Raw genomic sequence first — 27,307 nt, 5'->3', positions numbered from 1 at the left:
CTTCCTCTCAGAAATCAATAAAAATGTATTAAGTAATAATTTAGAGAAAAATGAATAAAACACAGTGAAAAACAGCCATTCTCCAGAGCATTGTCCCAACCCCTTGAGGTTCTGCTTCCCGGCAAGTGTGGACAGTTTGGCTCAAGTAAACTCATAAAAGTTCTCTACGGGTTTGCATGTTTTTCCGTGAACACGACGTATACACCTGCTGGTTTCTGAGGGCAAGGCAACAGAATCTGTCCATGAGGTCCGCTGTGAAATGGTAGAGGCGTCTGTTTCTGCTGTCTGTCAGAAGCCAGGTCACCCTTAGAAAGAGTGTAGAAAACAACAACAACAAAAGACAGACATTGGATTTACAAAGAGAAAACACACAGAAGTGAACCTCGGGATGATCCGAGGACTGTGAGAGGGAATCTCCCCTTCTCCTCACTCATACCACTTTTGGAAAAATGGCAATGATCCTAACAGGTGAAGGTCCTGAAGCTCTCGGAGACACCGACCGACCGGCCAGGGCTACTTTACCTGTACTTAACCCTACCCAACCAAGTCTCCCTCTCCCTAGGAGTCAAGCTTGTGTGCCCACAGCGGTAGGTAGGGGTGCCCCACCGACCGACCGACCGACCGACCGACTGATGGCTGTTTTAAAATCAGAACCTGTCCCCTTTCAATGAGGGCATGGGACAGGGGCAACCTATATTTTCCTGCTCAAATCGTCCCCAATTCACCTTATAGGGACAGAGAGGTTTGTCTCTGTCTGTCTGTCTGTCTGCGTGTTTGTCTTTAAGCCAGTGACGACAACATATGTTGGTTGTTGGTTTTTGTGGGGTTTTATTAGAAGGGTCATGTGTATGTAGACTTCAATGAGCCAGAGACTGAACCAACAGGGGAGAATGTGATGGTTTTTATTTTTTTAAAATATACTTTATTTATTTTTTTTACGGAGAGGAAGGGAGAGGGATAGAGAGTTGGAAACATCGATGAGAGAGAAACATCCATCAGCTGCCTCCTGCACATTCCCTACTGGGGATGTGCCCACAACCAAGGTACATGCTCTTGACCGGAATTGAACCTGGGACCCTTGAGTCTGCAGGCTGACGCTCTATCCCAGTGATGGCAAACCTATGACACAACTCATTTTTTTTTGGTTGATTTTTTTCTTTGTTAAATGCATTTAAATATATAAAATGAATATCAGAAATATAAGTCTTTGTTTTACCATGGTTGCAAATATCAAAAAATTTCTATATGTGACAGGGCACCAGAGTTAAGTTAGGGTTTTTCAAAATGCTGGCACGCCGATCTCAAAAGGTTCGCCATCGCTGCTCTATCCACTGAGCCAAACCGGTTAGGGCAAGAATGATGATTTTTAAAAAGGGAACATCCCGAGAGGAATCTCATCTGGAGACCGACTAAACGTATGTCTGTTTGCCAACAGTCGTTTCTCCATGATGAACTTCCACGCAGAGCCTGAGCGACCCGATTCATGGGGGACCCTCCCCGCTCAGAATGGCCCCAAGCAGCCCCAGAGGATGGCAGAGATGCCTCTCACTCTCAGCTCAGCTCGCTACCCATGTGTCTCCATAGATGGGGAACCGGGCCGCGGTACCTTGAGAGTCCCCTTTTTGGGTGTACATACTCACCAACACTTGGGAGAAATTAGACTCAAGGGGTCCCTCCATCCAAGAAAACAAAAAAGCTAATCTTCTTTGGCAACCTAGCCCGCACCCCCACCCCCACCCCCGCCACTAGAAAGTGGGACGAGGGAGAGGTTTGGCCAGTTCCTGGCACCACTGAGTTGAATGCTACCCACCTTGCCTGCAGATAGACCTGTTTTGGAATGTTAGGGGCCTGCCCCGTCTTTCCAGGCCCCTGTGGGCATGATCAGCTTCCTGGTTATCCTTATCATTTTTTTTGGCCGGGGGGGGGATGTAAAGTGCTTTATTGCTGAGGATCCCAAGAGCTTCAAGGCCGCTGTGTACAGTGAAATCCCCTACCCTGCGGAGGTTTTTGTGAGCAGGGACGGCTGGGACTTGAGCATTTCAGCCCCATGGAAGGCATGGCAGTGTAGTTGGGGGTGAGGGGAGGTAGGTAGGAAGAGACATAAGGTGTGCTGGGGGAAGGGGGGGAGCAGACTGTGCTTGTCTCCCCAACTCTGAGCTCAGTGCATTCACCGATGTCACTATGGGAGCCTGGAATGGGCCATGGTGGGAGTATTTACACCACAGAAATTGCCCAGATGCTACATTCAAGGACTCTCCCTGCCCGGAGAACTGGTTTACCAGGGAACTAGGAGCATGCCGCACCTCCTGAGCTGGTTCTGAGTCCACCGCAAGCCTGGCTGCTGTGACAAGCTGCCACTCCCCCATGTGGGGCAGTGCCATCTCCCACGACCTGGACAGAACACAGGTGGGCTGGACAAAGGGGACCTGACCTGGGGATCCGGTCCCTGCCTGCAGCCTGCCCTGGCTTGGCCACCTCAGCCTGTCTGTCCACTGAGAGCTTCAGCCCCGGACTGAAGTGGTGTCCGCTGAAAGGCAGCTCAGAGCGGAGGATAAAACCCTTTTGCTCAGTGGCTCCCAGCAGGCAAGAGGGCCTCAGAGGTAATAAGGGCTTGGTCACCCAGGGCTGACCAAGGGCAGCTGTGGGGTCTGAGATGAAAGGACTGGCCTCGGGAGCGGGGATCTGAGTGATTCACCGCAGGTCCTGGGAACCAGGCTGTGTGGAGAGTGGAGAGCCGGGCGCACACCTGTGTGCAGAACCAGGGCAGGAGAGCCCAGCTCCCAGATGGGGCAGGGAAATGACCGGCCAGGGTGGGACAGCACCTCTTAGCAGGCAGGAGGGTAGCCCCCACAGACACAGATTTCCGCTGGGCCCACACGGACCTTGGGGCTCAAATACACTCACAGGAAGCAACTCAGCTTTCCCCCTGCCTGCGTGATTCCCCTCTCCCCAGGCCTTCCCTGCCCCAGGCCCAGAGTCTCAGAAGCCCCTGACCTGAGGGCTGAGAGGAAGGGAGCTGGAGTGGGGGATGGGGAGTAGGGGGTGGGGTATGGAGCAAGCGGGAGGGGAGGAGGTCAGGGCGATTCATTCCAATGGATCTCACTCCAGAGCTTCATTCAAAAGCAGAAAGGTCTCCAGTGACCTCAGGGCCTCGGACCTCGCCTCCAGCTTCTCCAAGTCCCCCCACCCTCAGGCCCACAGCTCACCAACTTCGGGGAGGGAGGCTGTTTGAGAAACCGGCCTGGCCTGTCCGGGTGGAAAAGAGTGCCCTCTAACTGCCAACCCAGGAACAAGCCCTCACCCGTTTGGGAATCCCGGGAGGGGATGTGGGGAGCGAGAGGGAGGGGTTTGAGGGGCGTGAGTCCAAGGTCCAAGGCGAAGGTCAACAGTAGATCTCGGTGTCTTAGATCCCCTAGGAGGAGAGACATAGGTGGGAGTGGAGCGATGAGGGTCGCGGGAGGCCTGGTGAGGGATGATTTGACTCAATAACTCTGGGTCACCAACCGGCCAGCACACACTGCTCCAGTTGCCGGTTTTGATCATCCATCCCTCCATCCCTACCCCCCACCACACACATGGCTCCAAGTGTGCCACTCAGGACAGACACCCTTTTATCATTTATCTTTAACTTCCCTGTGGATGGATGGATGGATGGATGGATGGATGGATGGATCAGTGGGTGGATGGATGTGTTCTCCCTCCCACCCTCCCTCCCTTCCTCCCTCCGCCCATCCGTCCGCTCACCCTCTTTCCACAGGAAATCCTCAGTCTCATGTCACACACTCACTGGTGATTACACTCGCTGCCTCCTTCCTCCCTGTGAAAAAAGAGGAAGGAAAATGGACACACCTGAAAGAGCCCCACAGGCAGCAACTGTGAACCAAGTGCACACACATGTGTGCGTGTGTGGCATTTGTCAACAACGTAAGAAATGTTCCAACCTGTGCAGAATTTCTGTGAGTGTCTTTCAACCAAACTGTCCAGAAATGTCACTCATACGCCGGGAAGCACAATCTCAATGGCGGGAGATGATGTTCCAAAGAATGGCAATGTCGATCCCCTTATTTTATACACTCCAACCCAAGGAGGAGACCGTACATGGGTTACATGAAATCCACTGGTGACATTTTAGAAAGACTGGAGAAAACAAAACGGGGAACCCACACACACACACATACATACACACACACACACACACACATACACACACACACACACGAGTCCTTTCATTGGGCGAACCAACCCTGACTCTAAAGTCATGATCCTGACCCCGGGAGTTGTATTAAAAATCAAGCTAAAGGAGTGTGAATGTAAACTGTAGGCTTATCAAAGGTTCAAAGGAGGTCTGTGTTTACCCCCATTGAAAGAAAACAAACCAAGAAAGAGATCAAGGGTGGGTCAAAACATCCTTTCTGGGACTGGGAGGGAGAGAGTTCCTGCATCTGTCCAAGAGGGTCATCTGCAGTGTGAAAAGCCAGGGTTCAGCAACAGGGGATATTTTCTTCCTCTCAGGGATCATGAAAAGCATCCATGACAGTAAGGGGGTGGGTATGGGGTGGGTGCTGTCATTGAAAAGGCTAGGTGAGCAGGGAGAGCTATGCCATTTACAGGCATACCCTATCCACTTTTCCTTTCACAGAATTTACACAATGACTTAATGTTTAGTTTTGAATGGCATTACTTCTTGAGTCTCCTCCTCATTGTTTCCAAGTCTTTGGTTGATACTCAGGTGTAGGACGGATGTATGTAAGTATGTATGTATGTATACTGTGTGTAAGCCCCAGGATGGACAGAATCTGGGAGGGGTTGGCGATTGGAATAGACTGGAATGGAGAGGAGGAGAGGGGGAGCAAGAGGAAGGGAGAGAGTTGGAGGGAGGCAGGAGGGAAGCTGAGGAAGAGAGGATGCCAAAGGACCTCGTTAGTCCATGACACCGGGCATGGCTCTTATTCTGAGTATTTTGTTTGTTCTCCTCGAATGACACCTATGCAGAAAACAACCTGTGTGAAGTTCAGCTAAGGTCACACACAAGAATAAGGACTACCCATTGACTGCAAGGCTCTGTAGTAGGTTGCCCGATGCTTGCTCTTGGCAGAGACTCAAATCTGAGGCAAGGGGAACAGCAGGGAAGCTGGAGTAGAAGAGGGAGAGGTGTGTCCCCTCCGTCTTGGCACCAAGTTTAGGGGTGGAAGGGCCAAAAAAATAGAATAAAAGAAAAAGAAAAAAGAAAGGAAGGAAGGAGGAGAGAGAGAGAGAGAGAGAGAGAGAGAGAAAGAAAGAAAGAAAGAAAGAAAGAAAGAAAGAAAGAAAGAAAGAAAGAAAGAAAGAAAAAGAAAGAAAGAAGAAAGAAAAAGAAAGAGAGAGAAAGAGGAAGGTCCTCGGTTCAGTCCTGACTATGACTTTCTGGGGCATGGCAGGGCACGGCACGGCACACCCAGTCGGTCGCCGCCAGTGGTGTGGTTTGTGGTTTCCAGCCAGAAACCCCACTGTGGTCCACTTCAGTCCACCTCATACCTTTCCTGTCTGGGGAGAGTTCCTTTGGATCACAAGGACAAACCCAAAGGAAGACAAAGTTCAGAATGCCTAATTCACGCCTGCCCATTTCTACAGGACAAAGCGGTCCATAGTGTCCAAGTGACTTGACCTGCATTTTTCATGTCTGCGAAAGAAGTTTCCATTTGAGGTACAGGTACTGCTTTGTGTTATTTATCATGGATGTGCCTCCATCCAAAGTGCTAGTATGGCGATCCACTGCCTTCCATTCATGCCCCTCTGTCTGCCGACTGCGCAAGCGCTGTCCCTGATTTGGCTCCACCCTGTGACGACAACGGACCAACCCGGCCCTCTGGCCGACCTCGCTTTGAGGCTTATAAAAGCGGTCACCAGGAAGGTGGCACATGACAAGGACAGGTTGCATCGTCCTCACGTCATCATCAGAGTGGTGAGAACGCAGGGTCGGGTACTGCCGGGGGGCGGGGGTGGGGGGTTGAAAGCTTCATATTCTCATTTTCTCTCTCTCTCTCTCTCTCTCTCTCTCTCTCTCTCTCTCTCTCTCTCTTGTCTCTTGTTTACACCTAGCAGTCAAGAAGGACAGACACTCCCACGATGCGGATGAAAGACTGTCAGTTAGACTTTGAAATTTCCTCCGCGAGTGAATACGGGGCGATTTAGGAATTTCCTTTCAGTGAACACGCCCCCACTGTGCCGCCGCCGCCGCCAATGCCAACAATGCCAACAATGCCAACAATGCCGCCTGGAAACATCCCTAAAGGGTTGAAGCGTTGATAGGATTAGAAACAGGACGGGTAAGCATTGCAACGTGTTTTCTGGGGTTTTGTTTGAGAGACTCATAAATGTATAACGCTGTGATAAGCCGGGCTGTACATATAAATGAATGAATGAATAAACAAACAAATAAATAAATAAATAAATAAATAAATAAATAAATAAATAAGAGTAAATGTGGATTCATGATAAGAATGTATCATTGTATGCGGGCTGTATGTGAAAGAAAGAAAGAAAGAAAGAAAGAAAGAAAGAAAGAAAGAAAGAAAGAAAGAAAGAAAGAAAGAAAGAAAGAAAGAAAGAAAGAAAGAAAGAAAGAAAGAAAGAAAGAAAGAAAGAAAGAAAGAAAGAAAGAAAGAAAGAAAGAAAGAAGGAAAGAAAGAAAGGAAGAAAGAAAGAAAAGAAAGAAAAGCCCTAACCTGTTTGGCTCAGTGGATAGGGTGTCAGCCTGTGGACTGAAAGGTCCCAGGTTCGATTCCGGTCAAGGGCGTGTACCTTGGTTGCAGGCACATCCCCAGTGGGAGGTGTGCAGAAGACAGCTTGCAGGAGGCAGATGATCAATGTTTCTCTCTCATTGATGTTTCTAACTCTCTATCTCTCTCCCTTCCTCTCTGTAAAAAATCAATAAAATATATTTTTTTAAAAAGAAAGAAAAAAAGTGAGTATTCTGTCAACATTTCTTTGCTCTTCGGCCCTGCCCCCGCTCCCGGTCAAGCAGATCAAATAAAGAAAAATAAATAAAACAGAAAGTATCCTGTCGCCGAAACCGGTTTGGCTCAGTGGATAGAGTGTCGGCCTGCGGACTGAAGGGTCCTGGGTTCGATTCCGGTCAAGGGCATGTACCTTGGTTGCAGGCAAATCCCCAGTGGGAGATGTGCAGGAGGCGGCTGATCAATGTTTCTCTCTCATCAATGTTTCTAAACTCTCTGTCTCTCTCCCTTCCTCTGTGTGAAAAATCAATTAAATATATTTTTTAAAAAGTATCCTGTCAACATTTCAATCAACCCAAATCACTCTGATCCACAATCTAAGACTGAAGTCCAGGTCGGGCAATCTGGTAGACCCCGGCTCTCTATGCATGATGGGGTCCTTGCTTGAGACCAAGTCAGCCTCGGGCCATCTGGTCAAACCGCGCTCTCTCTGTGGATGGCGGGGTCCCCGCCGCCAGAGACGGGCTGTAAAATAAAATAGAATAAAATAAAATAAATTAAATAATAAAATATAAACCAAAATAATAGTAATAATAATAATAAACCAATAAAAAAAAAAACAACCAAATAAACAAACAGAAAAACCCCACAGGAAAACCTCCTTAGAAATGACATTGATCCAGCCTTTCAAGGGGCGGAGGCTTCTGCAAGCTCATGTGACCTGGCGCGGACTTGGTCTCTGAGCCAGGCCTAACCATCCACCCTGAGAAGGAGTCGGGGTAAGGCTGGGAGGGGGGAGGGGGGCGGGGGGCGGGTGGTTGGAAGTCAACCAGATGGCCCAGCCCAGGCGGGGCCAGAGAGCCAGCCCTGCCCTCTGCTGGTCGAGAAGCGCCAATGCAAGCGCCCGTCCTGCAGCCTCCTCTAGGGAGGGCAGAGCCAGATGACTGGACTTCCCCAGTTCTGGCTGGACAAGAGGGGGGAGGGACAAGCAGGGGACGCTGTCTGGGACAAGGCAGGGGCTGAAGGGTGCTCATGGATGCTGAAGGACCATTCAGATCAAGAAGTGTCCATGTGTGACTGCGGATTTACACACACAGATGCGCACGCGCGCTCGGGCACACACACACACACACACACACACCAACAACAACACAAAGGTATTAATCCACCTTTGTGTAGTAAAAAGTATACTTGTACAATGTTTTGGACTTGCATTTTGTGCTATCCAAACGGGGAAGTTAAAATGCCGGATCCGGGGCACAGGGAGAGGATAAAAGAGAGGGATTGACCTTTGCCTTTTCAAAATGGCGGCTGCCAGCCTAACTGGTTTGGCTCAGTGGACAGAGCATCGGCCTGCGGACTAAAGGGTCCCAGGTTCGATTCCGGTCAAGGGCATATACCTTGGTTGTGGACACATCACCAGTAGGAGGTGTGCGGGAGGCAGCTGATTGAGGTTTCTCTATCTTTGAGGTTTCTAAATCTCTATCCCTCTCCCTTCCACTCTGTTAAAAAATCAATGAAACGTATTTAAAAAACAAAATGGCGGCTTCCAAGTGACTGGAGCCCAAAGAGCGGGAAGTATGCCATGGTCACCCACATCAGGGGACAGTGCATGAACTCTAAGGTAGAGATCCACCTCATGCGCCGCATCCACCTGCCAGATGGCGAGATCTTCCGCAACTTCAAAGAGCTCTCCCGTGTTGTCCAGGAGATTGACAAGGAGATGATCCGGGAGCAGCAAGAGAAGCAAGAACGTGGAACTGAGGAAAGACAGGGCCGCGGCTGGCAGAGGTCGGGTTGACTGGGGCTGGGGCCTGGGCCAAAGAGCTAAAAATACAAAGCCGTACACATTTTATTCACATCCACCTCAGCCTCTGCCTCCCATGACCTCCAAGGGCCGCTACGTTGGGTGTGTTTGCATCTGCGGTCCCCCCCTCCCGCCTCCCCCCTGCCCCCTCCCCCTTCCCATACACCGCGCCCCCTCCCTTCGAATGCGAATGGGACCGATGTTTGCCAGGGTTCATTGTCGAGAGATAGAATCAATTGCAATGAATGAAGAGAAATGAGCACAGAAATGAGAAGAAAAATAAATGAATGAATAAATAAATAAACAAATAACCTAAAGTAAAATAAGACCCCCCAGCACTCGTTTCACGGTCCTGGGTCGGAGGAGCCAGGCCAAGAAGCGCTGGTCAAGCGCCCCAGGCATCTCAGCCACGTTAAGGAAAGCCTTTCCTTGAGATGCGACACCTGCCCCGCCCTACAGTTGGCATCGCCCAAACGGTGACGCCTCATTCCTGGGAGCAGCTGATTGGTGGGTCTCTCTCTCTGGGTCCTCCCACCACGAGCTGGCGCTATAAAAGAAAGCAGGGTTCCTCTTGGCAGAGCTTTCCCAGCCCTAGGCTTGTGGTCGTGGTGGTCGTCCTCGTTCTCCAAGGGAGCTTTCGGGGCAGAGATCTCGCCGAGACCCGGTCCCGGGACATAGGCGCTGCCGCTGGAGCACCTGGCAAGAACCTGGCTAGGCTGCTGATCAACTGACCGCACTGTCTCCGTGTCATTTCTTCTTCACGGACTTCGTCCACACGTTTGGGAACCCCTGCACCTGCTGGGCTTCGGCTCCCACAACACGCGCCGCTGCGAAGATGTCTCCTACACGGCCACGCTTCAGTGTAGCCGAAGCGCAGACGCGGTTTACCAAGTCTACCAGAGAAGCCCTGAACAACAAAAATATCAAGCCATTGTTGAATACCTTCAGCCAGTTACCTGGAACTGAAGACGAAAAGAAATGTACCCTTGACCAAGCTTTCAGAGGTGTCCTGCAAGAAGAAATGATCAATCACTCGTCGTGTGAAAATGTTTTAGCTATTATTTCTCTTGCTATTGGGGGAGTCACTGAAGGGATTTGCACCGTGGCGACACCTGCTGTCTTGTTGGCAGACGCTTTGGAATGTCTGCCTTTGGATCAGTGTGACACAATATTCTCGTTTGTGGGAAAAAATGTTGCTACTTGGAAGTCTGCTGGGAAAACTTATTTACTACGTACGTGCAATGACCTCTTAAGAAGATTATCCAAAGCCCCGCACACACTTTTCCGTGCACGGATTCAACTCTTTTTGGCCAGGCTTTTCCCTTTACCTGAGAGATCCGGTCTTAACTTGCAGGGTCAGTTTAATCTGGAAAATGTCACTGTTTTCAATACCAATGAGCAGGAAAGCACCTTGGGTCAGAAGCAAGCTGAAGATGAAGGAGAAGGAATGGACGTAGACCAAGGTGACATGGGTGATGATGAAGCTCCAACAACTTGCTCCATTCCAATGGATCACAGCCTGTACCGCAAATTCTGGTCCCTTCAGGATTACTTCAGGAACCCTGTGCAATGCTATGAGAAGATGGCATGGAAAACTTTCCGCAGGTACTCAGAAGAAGTCCTGGCTGTTTTCAAGAATTACAAATTAGATGATACTCAGGCCTCGAGAAAAAAGATGGGAGAATTAAGGGCAGGAGGAGAGCATGTATATGCTGCAAAATTTTTAACAAGTGAAAAGTTGCTGGGTTTACAGCTGAGTGACAGTAACTTTCGCCGACAGATTCTCCTGCAGTATCTCATTTTATTCCAATATCTCAAGGGACAGGTGAAATCCAAAAGTTCAAACCATGTTTTAACTGATGAGCAGTCACTCTGGATTGAAGGCACCACAAAATCAGTTTATCAACTGCTCTCTGAAAACCCACCCGATGGAGAGAGATTTTCAAAGATGGTAGAGCATATATTATCCACGGAAGAAAACTGGAACAAGTGGAAAAACGAAGGCTGCCCAAGTTTTGTGAAGGAAAGAACATCAGGTACTAAGCCTACGAGAGCAGTACGAAAGAGAACCGCACCAGAGGACTTCCTGGACTTCCTGTGGAAAGGGCCCAGCACAAAGATTCTGAAGAGAAACGAGGCCATAACAAGCCTTTGGGATCTCTGCCCAGATAATATGGAAGCTTGTAAATCAGCCCCCAGAGGCTATATGCCAACTTTGGAGGAATTCTTTGCAGAAGCCATTGAACAGGCAGACCCGGAAAGCATGATTGAAAAGGAATATAAGGTGGTGAACCATCCAAATTATGGTTGGAGAGCCCTGAGACTGTTAGCACGGAGAAGCCCTCACTTCTTCCAGCCAAACAAACAACAGTTCAAAAGTTTGCCAGAATATCTTGAACACATGGTAAGAAAGCTAGCAAAGGAATCACCACCTCCTTCTGAAGACAGAAAAACGGGTGAGGGTGAAGATGAGGAAGATCATGATGATGTACCGAAGGGAAATGAAGGTCCTGATGCTCGCCGAGACAAACCTGTGACAGGGGGAAAATAGAGATTTTTGCCAACAGATTGGGTGAACAATGGAACATTCTTGCTCCTTCCACGTCATCCCATATATAAAAGCAGAAGAAAAAACAAACAAACAAAAAAATTGACAAAAACAAAAAAAGCATACCAAAACAAAAAACCCTCCTAAAAAAAAGAAATCCCCCCCCAAAAAACAAAATAATAATAATAATAATAAACCAATAAAAAAAAACAAACAAACAAACAGAAAAACCCCACAGGAAAACCTCCTTAGAAATGACATTGATCCAGCCTTTCAAGGGGCGGAGGCTTCTGCAGGCCCATGTGGCCTGGCGCGGACTTGGTCTCTGAGCCAGGCCTAACCATCCATCCTGAGAGGGAGTGGGGTAAGGCTGGGAGGGGGGAGGGGGGCGGGGGGCGGGTGGTTGGAAGTCAACCAGATGGCCCAGCCCAGGCGGGGCCAGAGAGCCAGCCCTGCCCTCTGCTGGTCGAGAAGCGCCAATGCAAGCGCCCGTCCTGCAGCCTCCTCTAGGGAGGGCAGAGCCAGATGACTGGACTTCCCCAGTTCTGGCTGGACAAGAGGGGGGAGGGACAAGCAGGGGACGCTGTCTGGGACAAGGCAGGGGCTGAAGGGTGCTCATGGATGCTGAAGGACCATTCAGATCAAGAAGTGTCCATGCGTGACTGCGGATTTACACACACAGATGCGCACGCGCGCTCGGGCACCCACACGCACACACGCCAAAACACTAACACACACACACACTCACACACACACACACACACACACACACACACACACACACACTGAGTCCTCTCATGGGGCGAACCAATCCTGACTCTAAAGTCATGATCCTGACCCAGGGAGTTGTATTAAAAATCAAGCTAAAGGAGTGTGATTGTAAACTGTAGGCTTATCAAAGGTTCAAAGGAGGTCTGTGTTTACCACCATTGAAAGAAAACAAACCAAGAAAGAGATCAAGGGTGGGTCAAAACACCCTCTCTGGGACTGGGAGGGAGAGAGTTCCTGCATCTGTCCAAGAGGGTCATCTGCAGTGTGAAAAGCCAGGGTTCAGCAACGGGGGATATTTTCTTCCTCTCAGGGATCGTGAAAAGCATCCATGACAGTAAGGAGGTGAGTATGGGGTGGGTGCTGTCATTGAAAAGGCAAGGAGAGCAGGGAGAGCTCGATTCCGGTCAAGGGCTCATGCCTGCCCAGGTCACGGGCTCCAGCCCCTCTAGGGGGCATGCAGGAGCTGGCCAATCCATAATTCTCTCTCATGGATGATGTTTCTATCTCTCTTCCTCCCTCTCCCTTCCTCTCTGAAATCAACAAAAATACATCTTTAAAAAAAAGAAGTATGTGTCTATCATTTTACTTTTTTAAAAAATATTTTTATTGATTTCAGAGAGGAAGGGAGAGAGAAAGAGAGATAGAAACATCAATGATGAGAGAGAATCGTGGATTGGCCATCTCCTGAATGTCCCCAACTGGGGATCGAGCCCTCCACCCATGCACATGCCCTTGACCGGAATCAAACCAGGGAAGCTTCAGTCCCCAGGCTGACGCTCGATCCACTGAGCCTACAAGCCAGGGCTATCATTTCACTTTTTATCCAATCCCAGAGGTTTCCTCCCGCCCCCCGCCACTCCCCACTCCACTCCACCCCACCTTTGCCTCCCTCCCTCCCTCCTTCCCTCCCTAATCTATCACCAGTGGATTTTCTGTAACCGGCTTTCATCTCCTCCTTGGATTGTCACTTACAAAACAAAGTCACTCCCCGGCCGGTTTTGGTCAGTGGGTAGAGCATCGGCCTGGGGAACGAAGGGGTCCTGGATTTGATTACAGTTCAGGGAGCAGGCCCGGGTTGAGGGCTTGATCCCCAGTAGGAGGTGTGCAGGGGGCAGCCGACCCGGTGATTCTCTCTCTCATCGTGGGTGTTTCTCTCTCTCTCTCTCTACCTACCTCCCTCTCCCTTCCTCTCTGAAATCTACGAAGATATATTAAAAGACACACACACACACACACACACACACACACACACACACACACAATGACAACAACAACACAAAGGTATTATTCCACCTCCGTGGAGTAAAAAGTATACTTGTACAATGTTTTGTACTTGTATTTCGTGCTATTAAAACACGAACATTAAAACGGGGGATTTGGAGCGGCGGTGAGAGGATAAAAGGGAGGGATTGACCTTTGCCATTTCAAAATGGCAGCTGCCGCCCTAACTGGTTTGGCTCAGTGGATAGAGCATCGGCCTGCGGACTGAAGGGTCCCGGGTTCAATTCCGGTCAAGGGCATATACCTTGGTTGTGGGCACATCCCCAGTAGGGGGTGTGCAGGAGGCAGCTGATTGAGGTTTCTCTCTCTTTGATGTTTCCAATTCTCTATCCCTCTTCCTTCCACTCTGTAAAAAAATCAATAAAATATATATTTTTTAAAATGGCGGCTGCCAAGTCACTGGAGCCAAGATGGCGGCTGCCTCCTTGCACGCCGTGCCCCGCCCCCGCCCCCCCACTGGGGATGGAGCCCACACCACAGGCAGGTGCCCTTCTCTGGACTCGAACCCGGGACCCTTCTGTCTTCAGGAAGACTCTCTATCCTCTGAGACAAATCAGTTAAGGCTAAAACTCCCTACTTTGACAGAAAGGATGACTCCTTTATTCCCACACAACTGTGCACAACGAAAGGAGCCACATGCTAACCCCATGAGCTCAGGGAAGGGCTGCGTGGTGGTCTTGCAAACTGAAAGGCCTAAAGCGACCACAAGTCTAGTCTGAAGGGAGACTGTTACTAAGAGCAGTTGTGGTGGCTGGTTGCATCTGAGGCCGGAGTCTTCCCTGACCAGGTCGGTGATTACCTTAACTGAACCTATGGTCCTTTTGCATCTAACACAACATAACTCTGAAATGTCAGAGGAACTTGTAACATCCTGCCGTCCCCGCACCAGCCTGCCCCGCCTCCATCCCCTTCCCCTCCCCCCACCCCACCCCACCCCACTCACACAAGCAAATGTGCCTGGGGGCTCTGCAGGACAGACCATAAATTCCTTCATTGCTATTGTTGCCTGTTAACTATTTATCCTGCACCCACCTCAGGAAAAGAAGTAGGTGAGGCCCTGGCCGGTTTGGCTCAGTGGGTAGAGCCAAAGTCAGCCTCCGGTGGACCTTAGGGTCCTGGGTTCGATTTGGGTCCCGGGCGCATGCCCGCCCGCCCGGGTCATGGGCTCGAGACCCACTAGGGGGTGTGCAGGAGGCTGCCAATCCAAGATTCTCTCTCATCGATGAGGTTTCTATCTCTCTCCCATCCTCTCTGAAATCAATAAAAATATATTTTACAAAAAAGAAGTATGTGTCTATCATTTTACTTTTTATCCAATCCCAGAGGTTCGCCCCACTCCCCACCCCCACTCCCACTCCCTTTGCTTTCTCCCACCTCCCTCCCTCCCTCATCTATCACCAGTGGATTGTCTGTAACCCACTTACATCTCCTCCTTGGATTGTCATGTATAAAACAAAGTGCCGCCCTGGCCTGTTTTGGTCAGTGGGTAGAGCATCCGCCTGGGGACCCGAAGGGTCCGGGGTTCCATTCCAGCGCAGGCCCGGGTCACGGGCTTGCTCCCCAGTAGGAGGTGTGCAGGAGACAGCCCATGGGTGATTCTCTCTCATGGTAGATGCTTCTATGGCTCTCTCTCCCTCTCCCTTCCTCTCTGAAATAAATGAAGATATATTTTAAAAAGCCACACAAATGTATTATTGCACTTCCATGTAGTGAAAAGCATACTTGTACAATGTATTGTACTTGCATTTTGTGTTATTAAGACAGTGCTGGGCATGGGGGGCGGGGAGTGCTGGACCGGCCCCGGGTGGAGGGGGTGGGGCGCCAGCGAAGATGCCAAATTTCTGGGGGGGAGGGCGGGGGCGACGGCGCCGGCGGACTGCACGTGGAAGAGCATGCAGTCAGATTTGGCCTTCTTCAGGTTCCCGAGGGATCCGGCCAGATGCCAGAAGTGGGTGGGAAATTGTAGGAGAGCAAACTTAGAAGATAAAACACCTGAACAACTCAATAAACAATATCGATGATGTGCCAAACACTCTGAGACCTCTATGATCTGTAGAACTAGTCCTTCCTTATAGGACAGTTCTTCGAGATAATGTAATACCAACAATAGGTGATCTTACCAATCATTTGAACAATCCACAATGTAGACATAGAAAACGAATAAAAGAATTGAGCGAAAATGAAATCAGGACATGGAAACAGGAAAAAAAATTGACGAAACTTCTGAACAGGAACAAAAACAAACATAGAGCGATCAACAACAGCCTTGCTCAGAACTCCAATACAGAAGCGGGTTAAGAACAGGATGAAGACACTTTACCTTTAACCCTTGAAGAGAAAGTAAACAAAAGAATACTTTAAAATCTTTATTTGCAGTTTTGATTCTTATGGGAAAACAAAAGATACCTCTAGATCAGCGGTTCTCAACCTGTGGGTCGCGACCCCTTTGGGGGTCGAACGATCCTCTCACAGGGGTCGCCTGAGACCATCGGAAAACACATGTATAATTGCATATTGTTTTTTGTGATTAATCGCTATGCTTTCATTATGTTCAATCTGTAACAATGAAATTGGGGTTCACCACAACATGAGGAACTGTATTCAGGGGTCGCGGCATTAGGAAGGTTGAGAACCACTGCTCTAGATGGACATGAAGCTGATGAAATCCCAGAAGGCCTCTTCACTCCCGATAACTTTCAGGCAGGCAGGCAGGCAGGCAGGCATGCAGGCACTGTCGGAGTGCCCGATAAATTCTGGTGAAGAGGTTCTCTCTGAGAAAGCCCTTTGAGACCACAGCAGTCAACGCACCGTTCTGTTCAAAAGTACAAGCAGAAGCAGATGCTAGAGATCCGTGAGAGCCGCATTCGGGGAAGGAACGCTCAGGGGAGTGAGAGACTCTCCCTTCTTTTCCATGGCCCCTGACAGAGGGATGGACGCACGCACGTAGTGGACACAGCAGGGGAAGAGCACCTGCCCGCGTTGGTGAGGCTTGCTGACGAAGCTCGTGACCTGAGAGAGGAATCTGTGGGTTTCCTGCCTTCCGAAGCCGCTGCCGAAATTTTGGCTGTGACATTTCCCACGACGAGACCCGAGAAGTGGGGATTACGCATGGAATATTGTCGTGGCCAGGCTTACATTGTGTCCAGTGGCTTTCCTTCCAAAATGAAAGCTGTTGCTTCTAGACTTTTGGAGAAACATCCCTCCCCAAGCTGTCCACACACTCTGCTCTTCCCTGTGCCTGAAGTCCGAGGTGGGCCAGATCGGTGCCTGTCACGGGAGCGTCTGTTGCGTTTGGAACAGTGGAGGAAGTTTGATCTTTTTTCCATCCGTCACCACAACCGCTTTTAGAGCTTGACAGTGTCGTTTCTGTCCTCTTCCAGAACAATGAAGAAAGCGAGAAAGAACTGAAGGAAATGTGCCATTCTCAGCGGGCGGGCAGGCACGATGCTTTTGAAATTGTAGTGGAGCTCCTGCAAGCGCTTGTTTTCTGTGTAGGCGGTATACATGAGGACACACATAGTAGATGGGAAAACTGTACAGCGGGCCGAGCATTCGCACTCTGCAGTGCAGCAACAGATTTTGATTTCGTGGTTACCATTGTTGTTCTTAAAAACGTTCTACCTTTCACAGGAGCCTCTGGGAAAAATCTCCAGGGTCAGACCTCTGATGTCTTCTCTGCAGCCAGTAGCTCGACTGCAGGCGCTGCATTCGCTACATGAAGTGATGGAAGATATTGAAGTTTATTGTGAATTTTGGTTTGAGGAAGCCACCGATTTGGCAACCACACTTGCTATTCTGATGAAGCTCCCCGGGAAGCTCCGCAGAGCTCAGCAAGGGCACCTGGAGTCTCAGCCGACTTCCGAGAGGTGCTATAAAGAGCCTCTAAGCGTCACAACAGTGGAACACATTGTTCAGGAACTGAAAGAGATAGTCTCAGAACAGTTCCTCCAAAGCTCTTCAATGCTGATCTCTGGTCCCCTCTGTCACGGGACGGCTCAAATTCAATACGCCGGAGGAGCACCAGGCTGACATGTACGGCAGCGACTTACCCAATCCCGATGCGGCACTCTCGGCTGAGCTGCGTTGTTGGAGAATCAAGTGGAAACCCAGAGGAAAAGATATAGAGCTCCCATCCACCATGGCCCCCTCCACCTGCCAGACATCAAGTTTTTTCCTCATGTTTATACATTGCTAAAGGTCCTACGAATTCTCCCTGTGATGAAGGTTGAGAACGAACGCTATGAAAACGGTCGAAAGCGCGTCTCAAAGCACACCCGAGGAACACTTTGACAGGGCAAAGGTCAAGTAGCTTAGCTTTGCTTAACATGCATTTCGATGTGAAACACGATTTGGATTTAACGGTGGACACATACATCAAAGTCTACACAACTAAGTCAGAGCTTCCTACAGATAATTCCGAAAGTGTCGGAAATACCCGAGGGACTTTTAAAATGCGTTCTCTCTTATATCTGATATTGAAAAAAAATCTGAGAAATTTGAAAGGAAACAGAGAAAAGCTGTAAGATATAGGTGGGTCACTTAATCACTGGATCTCTTGGGTAGAGTAGCCACTGATCCTCTCCTTAAATGGCCCCGGTGTGAACTCTCATGCTTTGGAGAACGAACTGTTGTTCTTCCAGAGGGCGGCAGGCATCATCGGAAGCGCCACGTTGCACTTCTGCGTGATCTCTGCCGATGGCACTTTGGGCTTGTTTTAGTGAGGTCATTGCAGACATCACATTCATTGTCACAGTTGTTGGGCATTGAGTTATCAGTTCTTTGAAGAAATAAATTTTGAGAAGGTGTGGGAGGAACCTGTTTCATAAAATTGTGCAACGAAGCTCACGACTAACCTCTGACTAGCAGGAGTTTTAAGTGTGCTACGAGAAATCTGTAACCAACAGTGAAATGACCAGCTAGTGAAAGAAACGTGAGCTTGCCAGACAAGGATTTCGGTGTGGATTTTTGTCTTTATTCGATGATCTTAAACAAATGACTGTGAAACATTGAGGAAAGAACCCGCCATCCTTACACCCACATCTGGGTGTCGCTGTTTACATTCCTTTGTTGAGCCTATATCCTCATAAGCTTTTTAGCAAGAATATGTGGCGCACTTCCGTTTCACGGTCAAGACAGGATCAGAGGCCATGGATCCTGACAACAGATCGGTCTGTTTCATTCCGTCTTTTTCCGTGGTTACATCTACTGCCGCGTCTCGATTTATAAGGGAAACCGAGACAACCGACAAGAATGCGTTTTGTAGTTGGTCTAGGAATACAGAAAACATCGCTGTCATTTTCGGTGAAGAAAGTCAATTTTGTACAGTCTATGTCAACATAAATAAAATGTAAATTTGTTTAATGGAAAAACAAAACAGCGAAATTAAAACGGGGGGGGCGGGGGGGGAGGAGGGGGAGGCGGGTGGAGAGGATAAGAGAGAGGGCGGCTACCAAGCCCCTGGAGCCAAAAGAGAAGCTGCCTAAACTCCCTTCTTTGACAGAAAGGATGACTCCTTTATTCCCACACAACTGTGGACGACGAAAGGGGCCACATGCTAACCCGACGAGCTCAGGGGAAGGCCTGCCTGGCGGTCTTGCAAACCGAGAGGCCTAAAGCCACCGCAGGGATGGTCTGAAGGGAGACTGTTACTGAGAGCAGTAGTGGTGGGTAGTCCCGTCCTACCTAGGCCGGAGTCTTCCCAGACCAGGTCAGTGTTTACCTTAGCATCTAAGACACAACATACCTATGCCATAAAATGTCAGAGGAACTTGGAACATCTCGCCGTCCCCGCCCCGCGCCCTCCCCCCCCCCCCCCCCCTCCCCACACAGACACAAGCAAATGCGCCTGGGGGCTCTGCAGGACAGAGACCATAAATTCCTTCATTGTTATTGTTATCACGTGTATTGTTGCCTGTTAACTATCTATCCTGCACCCACCTCAGGAAAAGAAGTAGGTGAGGCCCTGGCCGGTTTGGCTCAGTGGGTAGAGCCGAGGTCAGCCTGCGGCGGACCTTAAGGTCCCGGGTTCGATTTTGGGTCCCGGGCGCATGCCCGCCCGGGTCACAGGCTCGAGCCCCACTAGGGGGCGTGCAGGAGGCGGCCGATCCAAGATTCTCTCTCATGGATGAGGTTTCTCTCTCCCTCCCTCTCCCTTCCTCTCTGTAAAACATCAATAAAATAAATAAAAAGAAGTGTGCGTCTATCATTTCAGTTTGTATTCAATCCCAGAGGCCGCCCCCCCCCCCCCCCCCCCCGCGCCCCACTTTGGTACCTCCATCGCTCCCTCCCTCCTTCATCTATCACCAGTGGATTTCCTGTAACCCACTTATGTCTCCTCCTTGAATTGGATTGTCACGTATTAAACAAAGTGACGCCCCGGCCGGTTTGGGTCAGTGGGTAGAGCATCGGCCCGGGGACCGAAGGGGTCCTGGGTTCGATTACAGTCAAGGGCGCAGGCCCGGTTGTGGGCTCGATCCCCAGGAGCGGGTGTGCAGGAAGCAGCGGACGGGTGATCCTCTGTCATCCTGGACGTCTCTATCGCTCTCTCCCTCTCCCTTCCTCTCAGAAATCAATAAAAATGTATTAAATAATAATTTAGAAAAAAGAATGAATAAAACAAAGTGAAAAACAGCCATTCTCCGGAGCATTGTCCAAACCCCTTGCGGTTCTGCTTCCCGGCAAGTGTGGACAGTTTGACTCAAGCCAGTGATGCCAACTTACTTGGTTGTTGGTTTTTGTGGGGGTGGGTTTTTGTTGTTGTTGTTGTTTTTTTTAGGAGGGTCACGTGTATGTAGACTTCAGTGAGCCAGAGACTGAACCAAAAGGGGAGAATGATGATTTTTATTTTTTTTAAATGTATTTTATTTATTTATTTTTTTACAGAGAGGAAGGGAGAGGGATAGAGAGTTAGAAACATCGATGAGAGAGAAACATTGATCAGCTGCCTCCTGCACACTTCCTACCGGGGATGTGCCCACAACCAAGGTACGTGCCCTTGACCGGAATCCAACCTGAGACCTTTTAGTCAGCAGGCAGATGCTCTATCCACTGAGCCAAACCAGTTAGGGCTCCATAAGCTAGAATATGCGGAACACTTCCGTTTCACGGTCAAGACAGGATCAGAGGCCATGGATCCTGACAACAGATCGGTCTGTTTCATTCTGTCTTTTTCCGTGGATACATCTACTGCCGCGTCTCAATTTATAAGCGAAACCTAGACAACCTACAAGAATGCGTTTTGTAGTTTACCTAGGAAGAATACAGAAAACATAGCTGTTATTTTCGGTGAAGAAAGTTAATTTTGTACAGTTTATTTCAACATAAATGAAATGTGGATTTGTTTAAAAGAGAAACAAAGCAGCGAAATTAAAACGGGGGTGGGGGGGGGGGGGTGTGGAGAGGATAAGAGGGAGGGGTTGACCTATGCCATTTCGAAATGGCGGCGGCCAAGTCCCTGGAGCCAAAATGGAGGCAGCCTAAGCTCCCTTCTTTGACAGAAAGGATGACTCCTTTATTCCCACACAACTGTGGACGACGAAAGGGGCCACATGCTAACCCGACGAGCTCAGGGGAAGGCCTGCCTGGCGGTCTTGCAACCTGAAAGGCCTAAATCGACCGCAGGGATGGTCTGAAGGGAGGCTGTCACTAAGAGCACTTGTGGTGGGTAGTCGCGTCCTAGGCCTGAGTCTTCCCTGACCAGGTCAGCGTTTACCTTAACTGAACCTATGGTCCTTTTGCATGTAAGACAACACACCTCTGAAATGTCAGAGGAGCTTGTAACATTAGCCCCCCTACTCTCTCCCCCTCCCCCCACCTCCGCGCCCCCCCCCCCCACACACACACACACAAGCAAATGCCCCTGGGTGCCCTGCAGGAAAGAGACCATAAATTCCTTCATTGTTATTGTTATCACGTGTATTGTTGCCTGTTAACTATCTATCCTGCACCCACCTCAGGAAAAGAAGTAGGTGTAGCCCTGGCCGGTTTGGCTCAGTGGGTAGAGCCGAGGTCAGCCTGTGGCAGACCTTAAGGTCCTGGGTTCGATTCGGGGCCAGGGAGCATGCCCACCCTGGTCACGGGCTCGAGCCCGACTATGGGGCATGCAGGAAGCCGCCGATCCCCGATTCTCCCTCATCAATGATGTTTCTCTCTCCCTCCCTCTCTGCAATCAATAAAAATGTATTTTTTAAAAAAGAAGTATGCATCTATCATTTTGCTTTATATCCAATCCCAGAGGTGTACCCCCACTCCCCACCCCACCCCCCCTTTCCTCCCTCCCTCCCTCCCTCCCTCCCTCCCTCCCTCCCTCCCTCCCTCATCTATCACCAGTGGATTTCCTGTAACCCACGTATGTCTCCTCCTTGGATTGGATTGTCACGTATAAAACAAAGTAACGCCCCAGCCGGTTTTGGTCAGTGGGTAGAGCATCGGCCTGGAGACCGAAGGGTCCCGGGTTCAATTTCAGTCAAGGGCACAGGCCCGGTTGTGGGCTCGATCCCCAGTAGCGGGTGTTTCTATCGCTCTCTCCCTCTCCCTTCCTCTCAGAAATCAATAAAAATGTATTAAATAATAATTTAGAGAAAGAATGAATAAAACACAGTGAAAAACAGCCATTCTCCGGAGCATTGTCCAAACCCCTTGCGGTTCTGCTTCCCGGCAAGTGTGGACAGTTTGGCTCAAGGAAACTCATGAAAGTTCTCTACGGGTTTGCATGTTTTTCCGTGAACACGACGTATACACCTGCTGGTTTCTGAGGGCGAGGCAACAGAGTCTGTCCATGAGGTCCGCTGTGAAAGGGTAGAGGCGTCTGTTTCTGCTGTCAGAAGCCAGGTCACCCTTAGGAAGAGTGTAGAAAACAACAACAACAAAAGACAGAAATTGGATTTACCAAGAGAAAACACACAGAAGCGAACCGAGGGATGCTCCGAGGACTGTGAGAGGGAATCTCCCCTTCTCCTCACTCATACCGCTTTTGGAAAAACGGCAATGATCCTAAGAGGTGAAGGTCCTGAAGCTCTCGGAGACGCCGACCGACCGGCCGGGGCTACTTTCCCCGTTCTTAACCCTACCCAACCAAGTCTCCCTCTCCCTGGGAGTCAAGCTTGTGTGCCCACAGCGGTAGGTAGGGGTACCCCACCGACCGACCGACCGACCGACCGACAGACGGCTGTTTTAAAATCAGAACCTGTCCCCTTTCAATGAGGGCATGGGACAGGGGCAACCTATATTTTCCTGCTCAAATCGTCCCCAATTCACCTGATAGGGACTCAGAGGTTTGTCTCTGTCTGTCTGCATGTCTGTCTTTAAGCCAGTGACGCCCACATATGTTGGTTGTTGGTTTTTGTGGGGTTTTATTAGAAGGGTCGTGTGTTTGTAGACTTCAATGAGCCAGAGACTGAACCAACAGGGGAGAATGTGATGGTTTTTATTTTTTTAAATATACTTTATTTATTTATTTATTTATTTATTTTTACAGAGAGGAAGGGAGAGGGATAGAGAGTTGGAAACATCGATGAGAGAGAAACATCCATCAGCTGCCTCCTGCACACTCCCTACTGGGGATGTGCCCGCAACCAAGGTACATGCCCTTGACCGGAATTGAACCCGGGACCCTTGAGTCCGCAGGCTGACGCTCTATCGCAGTGATGGCGAACCTATGACACAACTCATTTTTTTTTTTTTTTGGTTGATTTATTCTTTGTTAAATGGCATTTAAATATATAAAATGAATATCAGAAATATAAGTCTTTGTTTTACCATGGTTGCAAATATCAAAAAATTTCTATATGTGACAGGGCACCAGAGTTAAGTTAGGATTTTTCAAAATGCTGGCACGCCGATCTCAAAAGGTTCGCCATCGCTGCTCTATCCACTGAGCCAAACCGGTTAGGGCAAGAATGATGATTTTTAAAAAGGGAACATCCCGAGAGGAATCTCACCTGGAGATGGACTAAACGTATGTCTGTTTGCCAACAGTCCTTTCTCCATGATGAACTTCCACGACAGAGCCCGAGCGACCCGATTCATGGGGGACCCTCCCCGCTCAGAATGGCCCCAAGCAGCCCCAGAGGCTGGCAGAGACGCCTCTCACTCTCGCCTCTCACTCTCGGCTCGGCTCGGCTCGGCTCGCTACCCATGTGTCTCCGTAGATGGGGAACCGGGCCGCGTTCCCTTGAGAGTCCCCTGACCTGAGGGCTGAGAGGAAGGGAGCGCTGGGGTGGGGGATGGGGAGTAGGGGGTGGGGTATGGAGCAAGCGGGAGGGGAGGAGGGAGGTCAGGGCGATTCATTCCAATGGATCTCACTCCAGGGCTTGCTTCATTCAAATGCAGAAAGCTCTCCGGTGACGTCAGGGCCTCGGACCTCCCTCGCCTCGGGCTTCTCCGAGTTCCCCCACCCTCAGGCCGGCAGCTCACCAACTTCAGGGAGGGAGGGAGGGAGGGAGGGAGGGAGGGAGGGAGGGAGGGAGGGAGGGAGGCTGTTGGAGAAAACCGGCCCGGCCTGTCCGGGTGGGAAAGAGTGCCCTCTATCGGCCAACCCAGGAACCAGCCCTCACCCGTTTAGGAATCCCGCGAGGGGGGGTGGGGAGCGAGAGGGAGGGGTTTGAGGGGCGTGAGTCCAGGGTCCAAGGCGAAGGTCAACAGTAGATCTCGGCGTCTTAGATCCCCTAGGAGGAGAGACATAGGTGGGAGTGGAGCGATGAGGGTCGCGGGAGGCCTGGTGAGGGATGATTTGACTCAATAACCCCGGGTCACCAGACCGGCCAGCACACTCTGCTCCAGTTGCCGGTTTTGATCATCCATCCCTCCACCCCCACCCCCCACCGCACACACCGCTCCAAGTGTGCCACTCACGACAGACACCCTTTTATCATTCATCTTTAACTTCCCCGTGGATGGATGGATGGATGGATGGATGTGTGAACATCAAAAAAGATTCAAATCTGTGGAGAATGTCTGTGAGTTCATTTGAGGCAATTGCCAGGAAGCAGATTCTCAACATAATGGGATAACACTCTGTAGAATGGAGGGTGTGTGTGTTTTAACCTTGTTGTATACATGTCAAGCAAAAGAGGAGATGTAAGTGGGTTACATGAACTCCGTTGGTGATAGATGAGGGAGGCCAGAGAAGGCAAAGCGGGGGTGGGGGTGGGGGGGCAGGAAACCTCTGGGATTGGATAAAAATTAAAATAAAATGACAGACACATACTTCTCTTACTTAGGTTGGCGTAGGATAGGTAACAGTCAGCAACGTACTCAATAAAAATAAGGGGATTTAAAAAGGAAAATTACACCCTAGCCGGTTTGGCTCAGGGGAGATAGAGCGTCGGCCTGCAGACTAAAGGGTCCCAGGTTCGATTCAGGTCAAGGGCACATGCACGGGTTGCGGGATGGATCCCCGGCGCCGCCGCCCGCCCCCCCCCCCCCCCACCCCCCACCCCACCTCCCAGGAGGGGGTGTGCAGGAAGCAGTGGATCCATGATTATCTTTCATCATTGATGTCTCTCTCTCTCTCTCTCTCTCTCTCTCTCTCTCTCTCTCTCTCTTTCCCCCCATCTTTGAACTCAATAAAAACACTATAAAAAAGAAAGATTGACCTTTGTCAGGGAAGGTAGCAGCCTAGGACATGACTACTCACCATCACTGTTTGTTTGTTAAACTTTTAATTTCTGTCCATGGATGGATGGATGGATGGATGGATGGATGGATGGATGAGTGGGTGGATGGATGTGTCCTCCCTCCCTCCCTCCCTCCCTCCCTCCGCCCACCCGTCCGCTCACCCGCTTTCCACGGGAAATCCTCAGTCTCATGTCACACACTCACTGGTGATTACACTCGCTGCCTCCTTCCTCCCTGTGAAAAAGAGGAAGTTAAATGGACGAACCTGAAAGAGCCCCACAGGTGGCAACCGTGAAGCAAGTGCACACACATGTGTGCGTGTGTGGCATTTGTCAACAATGTAAGAAATCCTCCAACCTGTGCAGAATTTCTGTGAGTGTCTTTCAGCCAAACTGTCCAGAAATGTCGCTCGTACGCCGGGAAGCACAATCTCAACGGCGGGAGATGATGTTCCAAAGAATGGCAATGTCGGCCCCCTTATTTTATACACTCCAATCCCAGGAGGAGACCGTACGTGGGTTACATGAAATCCACTGGTGACATTTTAGGGAGGCGGGAGAAAGCAAAGCGGGCAATCCCCCCCCCCCCCCCGCCACCCCCCCCCCCCCACACACACACACACAGGAGTCCTCTCATGGGGCGAACCAATCCTGACTCTAAAGTCGTGATCCTGACCCCGGGAGTTGTATTAAAAATCAAGCTAAAGGAGTGTGAATGTAAACTGTAGGCTTATCAAAGGTTCAAAGGAGGTCTGTGTTTACCACCATTGAAAGAAAACAAACCAAGAAAGAGATCAAGGGTGGGTCAAAACATCCTCTCTGGGACTGGGAGGGAGAGAGTTCCTGCATCTGTCCAAGAGGGTCATCTGCAGTGTTGAAAAGCCAGGGTTCAGCAACAGGGGATATTTTCTTCCTCTCAGGGATCATGAAAAGCATCCATGACAGTAAGGGGGTGAGTATGGGGTGGGTGCTGTCATTGAAAAGGCTAGGTGAGCAGGGAGAGCTATGCCATTTACAGGCATACCCTATCCACTTTTCCTTTCACAGAATTTACACAATGACTTAATGTTTAGTTTTGAATGGCATTACTTCTTGAGTCTCCTCCTCATTGTTTCCAAGTCTTTGGTTGATACTCAGGTGTAGGACGAATGTATGTATGTATGTATGTATGTATGTATGTATACTGTGTGTGAGCCCCAGGATGGACAGAATCTGGGGGGGGGGGGCGGTGAGTGGAATAGACTGGAATGGAGTGGAGGAGCGGGGGAGCAAGAGGAAGGGAGAGAATTGGAGGGAGGCAGGAGGGAAACTGGAGAAGAGAGGATGCCAAAGGACCTCGTTAGTTAATGACACCGGGCATGGCTCTTATTCTGAGTTTTTTGTTTGTTTTCCTCGAATGCCACCTATGCAGAAAACAACCTGTGTGAAGTTCAACTAAGGTCACCCACACAAGAATAAGGACTACCCATTGACTGCAAGGCTCTGTAGTAGGCCGCCCGCTGTTTGCACTTGGCAGAGACTCAAATCTGAGGCAAGGGGAAGAGCGAGTAAGCTGGAGTAGAAGAGGGAGAGGTGTGTCCCCTACCCCTAGGAACCAAGTTTAGGGGGTTGAAGGGCCAAAAAAATAGAATAAAATAAAAAGAAAAAAGAAAGGAAGGAAGGAGGGGGAGAGAGGAGAGAGAGAGAGAGAGAGAGAGAGAGAGAGAGAGAGAGAGAGAGAGAGAGAGAAAAGAAAGAAAGAAAGAAAGAAAGAAAGAAAGAAAGAAAGAAAGAAAGAAAGAAAGAAAGAAAGAAAGAAAGAAAGAAAGAAAGAAAGAAAGAAAGAAAGAAAGAAAGAAAGAAAGAAAGAAAGAAAGAAAGAAAGAAAGAAAGAAAGAAAGAAAGAAAGAAAGAAAGAAAGAAAGAAAGAAAAAAGAAAGAGAAAGAGGAAGGTCCTCGGTTCAGTCCTGACTATGACTTTCTGGGGCATGGCAGGGCACGGCACGGCACACCCGGTCGGTCGCCGCGAGTGGTGTGGTTTGTGGTTTCCAGCCAGAAACCCCACTGTGGTCCACTTCAGTCCACCTCATACCTTTCCTGGCTGGGGAGAGTTCCTTTGGATCACAAGGACAAACCCAAAGGAGGACAAAGTTCAGAATGCCTAATTCACCCCTGCCCATTTCTACACGACAAAGCCGTCCATAGTGTCCAAGTGACCTGCATTTTTCATGTCTGCGAAAGAAGTTTCCATTTGAGGTACAGGTACTGCTTTGTGTTATTTAGAATGGATGTGCCTCCATCCAAAGTGCTAGTATGGCGATCCACTGCCTTCCATTCATGCCCCCCTGTCTGCCGACTGCGCAGGCGCTGT

The 27,307-nt window shown here is 49.8% G+C and overlaps 1 long non-coding RNA gene and 1 pseudogene across 1 annotated transcript in view; both read left to right on the top strand.

Moving 5' to 3' along the window:
- The first annotated feature begins 9,577 nt into the window (after nucleotides 1–9,577).
- On the top strand, nucleotides 9,578–11,372 carry LOC139000772 (THO complex subunit 1 pseudogene; annotated as a pseudogene).
- Nucleotides 11,373–27,133: 15,761 nt separating this feature from the next.
- LOC139000768 (uncharacterized) overlaps nucleotides 27,134–27,307 on the top strand; it is a 1,129-nt gene continuing 955 nt past the window's right edge. The window contains exon 1 of the long non-coding RNA XR_011469710.1: nucleotides 27,134–27,307. This exon is cut by the window's right edge and continues 143 nt beyond it. This is a non-coding gene — a long non-coding RNA (uncharacterized lncRNA).

Source organism: Myotis yumanensis, unplaced genomic scaffold, assembly GCF_028538775.1.
Source record: "Myotis yumanensis isolate MYYU_CA2020_CCGP unplaced genomic scaffold, mMyoYum1.0.hap1 SCAF_28, whole genome shotgun sequence".
Taxonomy (NCBI): Eukaryota; Metazoa; Chordata; class Mammalia; order Chiroptera; family Vespertilionidae; genus Myotis; species Myotis yumanensis.
The sequence above is the reverse complement of the archived record's forward strand: the minus strand, read 5'-3'. Positions and strand labels throughout refer to the sequence as shown.